The sequence below is a fragment of the Emys orbicularis genome, chromosome 7, assembly GCF_028017835.1.
Source record: "Emys orbicularis isolate rEmyOrb1 chromosome 7, rEmyOrb1.hap1, whole genome shotgun sequence".
Lineage (NCBI taxonomy): Eukaryota > Metazoa > Chordata > Testudines > Emydidae > Emys > Emys orbicularis.
The window spans coordinates 625596-635869 of NC_088689.1; positions in this window are offsets into that span (position 1 = coordinate 625596).

Genomic DNA, 10274 nt, shown 5'->3' on the forward strand with positions numbered 1-10274 from the left:
GGGAAAAACTGGGTGTTTCCTGGGCAGGAGGCCACAGTGTGATGAGTGAAACAGCAGGAATGAGACTATGAGTCACTCACAAACAGAGAATCAGGCCACAGATTAACGGCCTTGGCCTGCTCCTGTTGAAGCCCATGGGAGCCTGACTGAACCATAAAGCTAAAGAGTCACAGCAAATGTTAGCGCTGCAGGCAGAGGACAGTCAACACCTTATTCAAGCACCAAAGTCAGATCCTTAACCACTCAGCCCAAGGAGGCCTAGAAGGTCTCTCCAGACAGCACTGGGACCTTCTTCCCCTCTCTCTGCGGAAATGGGTACCCAGCTTTCTGTAAGGGAACCAGTTCATAACCTCTCTGAGACAGGGGACAAGCAGACATCTTTTCCTTTTGCTAACCATAAGCTGTGGAACCCATCTCTCTCTGGTGTTCTCCAGCTTTGTTTGAGAACATACAGTACGTGGCAAATTCAGTGACTTTGAAGAATGTCTCTTTAGTCACAATGCTATTTCTTTTCATCCCCTGGGGCTGCAGGAAATCTTCCTGGGAAATTATTTCAGATTGGCTGGGACAGTAGAGCAGCACTGCCACATGGATGAAAAACTCACTTGAAGTTTTTTATTTTACTCTGAAATGTAACTGGGCCCAAGAGGTTCAGGTGGGTTTGGATAAACATGTGAGTTCCAAAGGGCATTTTCAATGTAAGCAGGGTCTGCATGAGCTCTCCCCTGACAGCTAGTGATGACTTCATGAACTGATCTTGTTTGCATAGACACGCCCACCCTGCCTAGGTGCACAGCATGATGGGGCGGCTTTGCCCAGGTGATCACTTTTGGTTGGTGTTGGGTTGCAAGTCACTTTGTTATTGGGTGCAGGGGTAATAAAGGGCATTATCCTGGTGTGGGAATCAAGGGCAGCAGAACTGTGCTCAGCAAAGCCCTCAACTGAATGGCACTTGCTAAGCAGGGGCTAGGGGTGGCAAAGCCCAATAGAGACCAGAGAGGTTGAGGGAGGAGTTTGTACCCAGTGGTGTAGGGGCTGCCTGAGGGTCCCAGGCATCCCTTGACCCTCTGATTAAGACTCAGTTGAGAATCTTTTGTTGCAGGCCATTAGAGCTGAAATGACTGATAACGAGGTCTAAGTATTAGGCCTGCTTTGGGACAGTGTCTCTGGTGAAAGAGAGTTCCCAGACTGCATTAGTAGCAACGCTCCACTACCGACAGCTGAAATCATTGGAAGCTATGGGACCTCAAGACATTCCAGAACTTGCAGTGGAGTGAGCAGTGGATTGAGCAGAGCAGCAGAAGGAGGGTAGGAGGTGAACTCATGCGAATGCACCTCTGAACTCTGGGTCTTCACGGACCAAAGACAACAGCTGTGAGTGTGGAGGGAGAAGGGAGGGGCATGTTAAAGGAACTTTTGGTTGTTGAACTTAAGAACCTGAGGTAAAGGACACTACCCAATGTACTCTGGGGTGGGTGTTTTGCTCATGGTCTTATGCTTATGAATCCTGCATATGGCATTTTCCCAAGTTAATGCTGGGTTACTGTCCCCCTTTTTATTAATTTTTTTTTTCTACACACAGACTCAGCGCTTGCGAGAGGGGAAGTATTGCCTCTTAGAGGCACCCAGGGGTGTAATTTTCCCAGGTTACTGGGTGGGGCTCAAGCCGGTTCTTGTGGTATTATTAGAAAGGAACCCCTAGATACTGAACCTGGCCCTTGTCCCTGCCGACTCCACCTGGAAGAAGGGTTACATCAACATGAACCTTAAAAATTTTTCAATCCCCCTGTCACTGGCTTTGCCACTGTCTGGCAAGGACCTGGAGTACAGAGTAGTAAGGGGAGAATGGGACAGTTCCATAGACTCCATGATAACGTATGAATGAATCACAGAAATTAGAGGAGGAGAAGATCACTTTGGCTGTGATCAGTCCATGCCTCCAGCCAACGCAGAGTTGTTCCCTATAGGATATTCGGTTGTAACTCTCTCCAAGGATGGGTTTCCTCCACTTCTCTTGGGAGACTGTTTTACAGTCAGAAATCTCTCTATTAGGACATTTTTCTGTTATTCAGCCTAAATCTCCCTGCTCTTCTGATATCCCTTCCACTTCTCTACATCTGTATGGTATTGCAGTGCTCAGAACCGTACGTATTTCATGTGCAGCCTCCTAAATGTCTCAGAGCAGGGCCCTCACCCCAGTGCTCCACGCCTGTCTAGCCTACTTATATTGTGCCCATAACTGGGATTTGAGGTGAAACCCAAAACTTTTTGTTCATGGGTTTGTTTTGCTGCATCACTGTGGTGCTGCCAGCTTGTGCTTAGTTTGCTGTTTCACTGTCTCCCCCAAGTCTTTGTGTTCACTGTGGTTTATTTTTTTGATTTGCAAAATGGTGATAACAACAGCTGCCTGCCACCTGTGGGTGTGTAAAGATCAGTGTGCTAACGTTTGCACGGGGTTGTGAAAATGAGAAGTGCTGTGTGAATTCTTGTATTCTGATTAATAACACAATGTGTTCTTGTTTCATCACCACATCATTTCAGAGAGTTTAAGGTCAGAAGGGCCCATTTACTGTATAGTGTTAGTTTTTTAACCAGAATGTCGTGCACTATTAAATCAGCTGCCTCACAAAAATGTAAGGATCTTCCATCTACCAGTCACCTTTACCACTAGCTTCTTATAACTCCCTGTTTATGATCCTTCAGGCAGTTTCCACTCCATATGGCTGTCTCCTATCCAAACCCATCTGAATGAAGTTTTCAAGTAAGATTTCATGGGACACTATAATAAGATAGACATGGAATAACAATAATTTGCCCTTATATGGTGCAGTTGAGCCCAAAGTGCTTTGTAACTATAACCAGACTGTACCACTGAAATGCGGCCACCTTTGGGGCATAGTATAGCAACAACTATCTGGTGCATGGCTGCAAACTCTACAGTGTGCTAAAGACAGGAGATCCAGCCCCCAGTCTGGTTAACAGGTAACCTTTCAGCCAGGACTCTACCTGTCTTCTATATATGCGCATGCAAGATCACATCTACTTGGGCTTTGGAGGTGCTGATGCCAGTTAAAAATCCTCACATCTGCATGTGCCCTTTATAGAGTCCAGCATCTCTGCATGTGCCATTAATTGAATGTGCACCCCCAATGGATTTTGTGGGTAGAGATTCTAACCCTGGTATCAAGTATCAGAGGGGTAGCCGTGTTAGTCTCAATCTGTAAAAAGCAACAGAGGGTCCTGTGGCACCTTTAAGACTAACAGAAGTATTGGGAGCATAAGCTTTCGTGGGTAAGAACCTCTTGCATCTGAAGAAGTGAGGTTCTTACCCACGAAAGCTTATGCTCCCAATACTTCTGTTAGTCTTAAAGGTGCCACAGGACCCTCTGTTGCTTTTAACCCTGGTATGTGCTGGAGTATCAGACTGGTTAGTGTGTAAGTGCTAGCATGTTAGCTGGCACATCTAGATGGAGAACAGGCTGGGACAGGGTGTTCTGGGGCCCCGTGAGCCTGGAGGATGCAGGTGTTAGACTGTTTGAACACACAGGTGTTTGCCCTTACCAAGCATGGTTGCCAGTGGTGGGGGAAGACAATTTTGTATGTGCACAAGCAGATGCTGTCCATTGCAACTTACCTTAGAATGGGCCCCGGGCTCTGTAATGTCCACACAGAGCAGGCAGGGCCTGGGGTTTGAAGGTCTCCTCTCATGACATCCTGCCGAGTCCCCTTCCCTCACTAATCTTGTCATTCTATTCAAAACAGTCCTCGAGGGGTTGTTTTGTTTGGCGAGGTCTGTTATTTACAAACCCCATCCTGCTTATAGCTCATGGTTTCATTATCCTCTAGATGTTTACAGAGATCCTTCGCTTCATATTTGCGCTATTATTTTCCTGGGGACCCCAGTGGGACTCACCAGACAGTCATTGTCTGGCTCCTCCTCTCCCACCCCCCATCCTTTTTACAGATCGGTACATTTCCCCCTCAGCCCTCTGCTATCCCCTGCTTCTCCGAGGTCATTGTCAGAGGCCTGCTGACTTTGTTAGCTAATGTCAGCAACACCCGAAGGTACATCTCACCTGGAATATTCTGCTTTCCCCACCTTTCCTACCCTGCTTTCTATTAGGAGCTGGTTTTACAAGGTTGGACTCAATTCCTGATGGTCTTTTCTTCTTGTCCTTGTTTTCTTGCTAAAGGCAGATTTTTTAAAAGTGATTCAGAAGCTCAACCATTTTCAGATCATCATTGAACTCACCTCTTCACATGTATCATTTGCCCACTGTCTCTCCACTATCCCCTTCCCTGATCTATTTGTGGAACCCTTTCTTACTCCCCTCACTCCATTTGGTGCATTTTCACTGCCCTTGTCTTGTCCCTGCAGCTGTAACTGGCCCTACCCGTTTGTGTGTGCTGGGTTTCTTCTTACTCTTAGGTTCTTGATCGCTTGTGAAGCCACGTGGGCCAGTCCTTAATCCTCACATTCAGCTTTATCAAAGCACTTCCAGTTTACTGCACCTTAATTAGAGTGCCCCTTAGGAGTCTCCAGCCGGCTTGCATACTCATGAGCCAAATCCTGAGTGCGTCGCCTCACTTTTACTCAATCTTTACTGAGACAAACTCCCACTGACTGGGTGAAAAGTGAATAAGGGGCTCAGGTCAGGCCTGGGACCAGGGGCTCTAGGCCTCAGGCCTGGGGCAGGGGGCTGGGGTGCAGGTTGCCAACCCTCCAGGTTTCACTGGGACTCTCCCAGAATCGGGCTCTATCTCTCTGAGGCTACTGAAGCCAAACCGGGAGATTTTAGGTGCTAAAAGTCCGGCGGTGCAGTGGGGCTAAGGCAGGCTCCCTGCCTGCCCTGGCTCCGTGCCACTCCCAGAAGTGGCCAGCACGTCCTTGCAGCCCCTGGGGAGAGGGTCAGGGGGTCTCTGCACGCTGCCCCCACCCCAAGCGCCGACTCCGCAGTTCCCATTGGCTGGGAACTGTGGCTAAAGGGAGCTGCGAGGGTGGTGCTTGAAGGCAGGGGCAGTGTGTGGAGCTCCCTGGCCCCCGCAGGGATGTGCCGGCTGCTTCCAGGAGTGACGCGGAGCCAGGGTAGGCAGGGAGCCTGCCTTAGCCCCACTGCACTGCTGACCAGGAGCTGCCTGAGGTAAGCACCGCCCAGCTGGAGCCCGCACCCGTGACCCCCTCCCACACCCCAACCCTCTACCCCAGCCCTGAGCCCCCTCCAGCACCCAAACTCCCTCCCAGAGCCTGCTCCCCTCACCCCCTCCTGTACCCCAACCCCCTACCCCAGCCCTGAGCCCCCTCCAGCACCCAAACTCCCTCCCAGAGCCTGCTCCCCTCACCCCCTCCTGCACCCCAACCCCCTACCCTAGCCCTGAGTCCCCTCCAGCACCCAAACTCCCTCCCAGAGCTTGCATCCCACACCCCGTCCTGCATCCCAAGCCCCTGCCCAAGGCTCAGCTTGGAGCCCCCTCCTACACTCTGAACCCCTTGGCCCCAGCCCAGAGCCCGCACCCCCTCCTGCACTCCAACCCACTGCCCCAGCCCAGTTAAAGTGAGTGCGGGTGGGGGAGAGCGAGCGACCGAAAGAGGGGGGATGGAGTGAGCAGGCGGGGCCTCGGAGAAGGGGCGGGGCGGGGGTGGGGCAAGGGTGTTTGGGTTTGTGTGATTAGACAGTGGGCAACCCTAGGTCTAGGCCTCCATGCCCTCTGAACTGTTGCCTTCAGGGTGACTAGACAGCAGGTGTGAAAAATCAGGACGGGGGTGGGGGGTAATAGGAGCCTATATATGTAAAAAATCCAAAAATCAGGACTGTCCCTATACAATCGGGACATCTGGTCACCCAAGTTGCGTTCTGCGAATGCCCATCACTTACGCTGAACTCAAGCAGTGTGCGGTCAGTGTTACCAACTTCTCTGGGATGTCTGTGCTCCAGTGGGTCCCTCTCTCTCAGGAAGAAGCCAATGCAGGGAGGATTTTGCTGCTTGCTTCATCGACTCAGAGTAGAAGCTGAATCAGGCAGAACCCAGGATTTGGCCTTTTAATTTTATTCTCCATCTCCTGCCTCACTTTGCCTGGTGGAAGCACGTGCTGAAGAAGCTCCTTCCTCTCCACTGTCTCTCTCTAGCTTGGATCCAACCTACTTTCCTCACTCCACTTGGGACTGCAGGGATCTTGGAGCAGGTCCATCCCCATTGCCCCACCTGCAGTTCTCTTCCTGGGTCTCTGCAGCCTCACCTCCCTTCACTCCTGTCACTTTTCCCCACAGGGCCTGTGAATGGGGATTCCCAGGGCATTCCTCACCCCTCCCATCACAGCCCTGGCACCTGGGAGGCAGTGCAGCACCTTGTACCCCTGTTCTTTCTCTCTCTCTCAGACGTCCCAGGCCACATTCCGCACGCTTCAGTCACCGGCCAGGACTGTTTGCCTCCTCTTCCTCTCCCCATCAGCTGGGGCGGGGGTGAGGGGGGGGAACACTGTCTGCTCTCGGCCTCTTCTTAGACTGAGATTCAGAGGGAATATGGCATGAGAGGAAATTCAATAAATGAAGAGTCCTGTGCTGATGGAGAAGAGAGGGGGAGAGGGTAGGTCCCAATGGAGGGACGGCTACTCAGAGAGGACCCAGTCAGAGAGGGACACAGGCAATAGTCACTATCATGCCTGCATCCCAAGAAAACAATTATCGGAGTCCCTGCCCAGCACAGCAGTGAACGTCTGTCTCTGCTCTCCACTGACGCGAGCACCATTGACTGTGAGGTCAGACTCTGCTACTTTTACTCATGTGGAGTAGTGCCTTACTCGGGTCCTGATCCAGAGCTCAGCAAAGTCGGTGGAAAGACGCCTAATGGGCTTTGGACCAGAACTCCCTGGGTGGGACTGCTTGCAGGGCAAAGTCCATGTCATTGAGTAAGGGTGGCCGAATCTGGCCCATAGTAAGTATAGAAAATGTGCCGTTAGATTGACGGTTTGTACGGCCCAGTAAGTGTAAAGCACAGACTCTGGTTATTCTCTCGTCCTCTTCATCGCTTGTCAGCTCTGTATAGCCACCCTGCTGGGGGCTGGCCTGGCCTGTAGCACGTGGGCACAGACAGGGTCACTCCAGGGTGTGTTGGAGGCTGTTTGTGTACATAGGAATGTGGGAATTGCCAGACTGGACCAGTCGCAAGGTCCATCTAGTCCAGAATCCTGTCTCTGATGCTGCAGAGGAAGTTGTAGGAATTTGGAGTGTGGGATAATTTGCCCCTGCACAGATCTCGTCCCATTGTCTAATAGTACCCTGAGTTCAACCTGAGCAGTACTGAAAGCAAATTTCTAGCCTGGAGTTCCAGCCTTGCTCCCCACAGTCCCCTGCCTTTAGCAGGTCCCGTGTGTCTAGGCTGCATGTCTGGGTGCCAGTCGCTGGGCGCCTGGCATGGGACGTGGTGTACCCGCTTTCCTCATTGGAAACTGTGCACTGCAGCAGACATGCCCCCCCCCAACCCTGCTTATGCTGGTAGGGGACGGGGGACCCTGGGAAGAGTTTTAAACCCTCATGTTCTGCATCCAATGTGGAGGTTTCAAAATGTTGTGGCACTGCTGCTTGGAGACTACAGCCTATGCAGGTGAAATTCATGCCCATGCCCAGGGCCAGGACAGGGCCATGGGCTGCTCCCACTTAAACCCTCAGGCCTATGTACCACTCCTGTCCCTATTAAGCACAGAGGCCTTGTGCTGGCTCTTTGCCCAGGACTGAATTCCCTCTATCTGAGCAGTGCAGCACATGCGCCTTAAAGACAGTTGCTTTGTCTTGGAATTCTGCATGGACCGGCCATTTTAAGAGCCTGCCTTTTAAAAAACATTACGGGATGGGAGCAGCCATCTTGACTTTCTCGTCTCTGTAGAGAAACAGTATTTAGAGGGGGTGTACCCCTGGCTTGTGCAGTTCCCATGTTCCTGTGGGATGTCAATTCCAAACTTAACCCCAAAACTGTTCAGACCTGGGTGCCTGAAGTCAGGCTCCTAAGCAGAAGTGGGTTGGCTACCTGAGGTAGTCAGCGCTCCCATCTGCAATGTATTTAGCTGCACACACTCCTGTGAGGAAGAGCTGTGCTATTATGCCCATTGCCCAGATGGGAACTGAGGCCCACAGGGCCAGCTTTTCCAGGGTATGTAGGCACCTAAAATGCAGACAGGTGCCTCGTGGGATTTTCAGAAGCAGCTGAGCTGCCTCGAATCAACGGGAGGCAGGGCCTTAACCTGCCTAAGTGCTTCCGAGAGTCCCACGAGGCTCCCACGTGCATCTTTAGGCATCTAAATTCCTTTGTAAATCTGGCCCAGAGAGGCTGAGTGACTTGCCCAAGGCTGCCTGGGAAGCAGCAGGGCATGGAGCCTGGCCTTCTGCACCCTCTCCTGGTTTGATTTCACAACAGCGCAGAGCCCCTGCCGGTCCCACTGGCCGCACTGGGGTTCGAGGCCGTTCAGCACTTCTGTGACCTAATCCGCTTTTCTTTCGGAGCCTATCGTTAGGCACCTGGGTTTGAGCATTTTTGGCCAAACTCTTGTCGTGGGGGAGGGATCGACTGGATGTGTCGTGGGGTGTTTTGTTTTTCTGAACATGGTTTCCTGTGAATGGTGCAGCCGCCATGTCATTTCCAGGGCTCTATTCAGAGTGGGCTGCGACGCAGGGTGTGAGCAAGAGATTACAGAGCCCAGCCTGATGTTGTTCCTTGAGAGTTCCAGCAGTCCAGCTTTCCAAGCCCTGCCAGGGACATGCTGGCCTCCACTGGGCGTGATAGAGCGACGCGTGAATTACAGAATGGCCTGGGAGTCTCTGCTCAGCGAAATGGGGGACATTTTTTTTAAACAAGCCACATTTATGCCAAGAACTTTTGAATAAAAAATTCCAAGTAAAGAACACGAGTGACCATTTGCTTCCCAACCCGGTTTGTGGTTTGTGAGCTGTTGCCTGCATGGATGCAGGGTTTAAGTGGTGCTTTGGCCTGGGGCATTCTCTGCGCAGAGGGGAATGTCACGTCGATTGTAAGCATTTAAGTGCACAGACTGCCTCCATCTTTGCCTTTTGCCCAGCACCAAGTGCACTCGTAGTGTTAAATAAATAATTACAGCGGGTTATATCATTGCATCAGTATTTAGGCAAAAATCTACCCCCACCTTGATTTCAATGGGGCGCTCTGGTTAAAACCCAGCTGATATTTCTGCACAATTAGTCTGGTCAGCTGGGATCATTTATTATATTGTGACTTCCTGGCGTGGTCCCTGTGGATACTCACCCGAGGAGGGCTTCAGCACCCGGCTCATTGGGCTATTGTGCTGTGCTTTCCCCAGGGTCGGGAGTTGCTGTGCTTGTGGGAATGCAGTGGCTCGGGCTGCAGAAAGGTCAGTGCCTTTGTCTTGTTGCAGGGAGTTTATCTCTGGGGATCTTGTCTGGTTTCCTGGGTCAAGCTTCACCTCCTCTCTTATCAGCAAACACAGGAACAGCCCACTCCAGAGCCAAACTGCACCAGCACCTCTCGACCCCCCTCCAACGGGAGGCAAGGCAGTACGTCCCTCCCACGCGAACGAGCAGAACTGGGCCTGTCCCGAAGGGCTAGAGTGGAACACATGCAGACCTGCTCCCACACACACACCTGAACTCCCATCGCACGTCGCCCCCTCCTGCTCCCTCCCATGCTCAGCTGCCCAGGACACGCTACGGCAGTGGCTGGAGTCAGTGGATTGCACCTCGCTCTCACACCGTGTTCCTGTACTGACAGGCACTAGAACGGGAACTCAGCGAGGCGATGGCGCCAGCAGGACCCTCGCCACCCCTGTCACTGCCTGCTGGCGACCCCTGTCCCCAGGCTGCAGGGGAACTGGCGCTCCATGTTGAGTAGTGAGCTGCACCCGAGGGCCCCGCCTTCCGCCCCCAGGAGAAGTCCCCTTCCCAGAAGCTCCTGCCGGACCCCTCCAGCTGTCTCCGCAAACCCAAACCATTAGCATTTCCTGTTCAAACATTGCCAGTAAATAAATGGAGACATCATGTCACAAACCCGAGTGACCCAGAGGCGGGTCTGCGGCCTGGATGGACACGACCACCCAGCGCCCGACCCCCTGGCTGGGAGCCAGGCCTGCCTTTGTTTGAATTCCCGGGTGAGTAAGTGCTCGGGCTGACGCCAGCCAAACAGTGAAAAATTATTTTTAATATTAAATAAATCATTTTCAGTAAATCTGCCTCATACCAGGGTCCAGAAAGCCCCATCGGTCCGTATTCCCTCGCGGCGCAGGGGCAGCTGGAGGT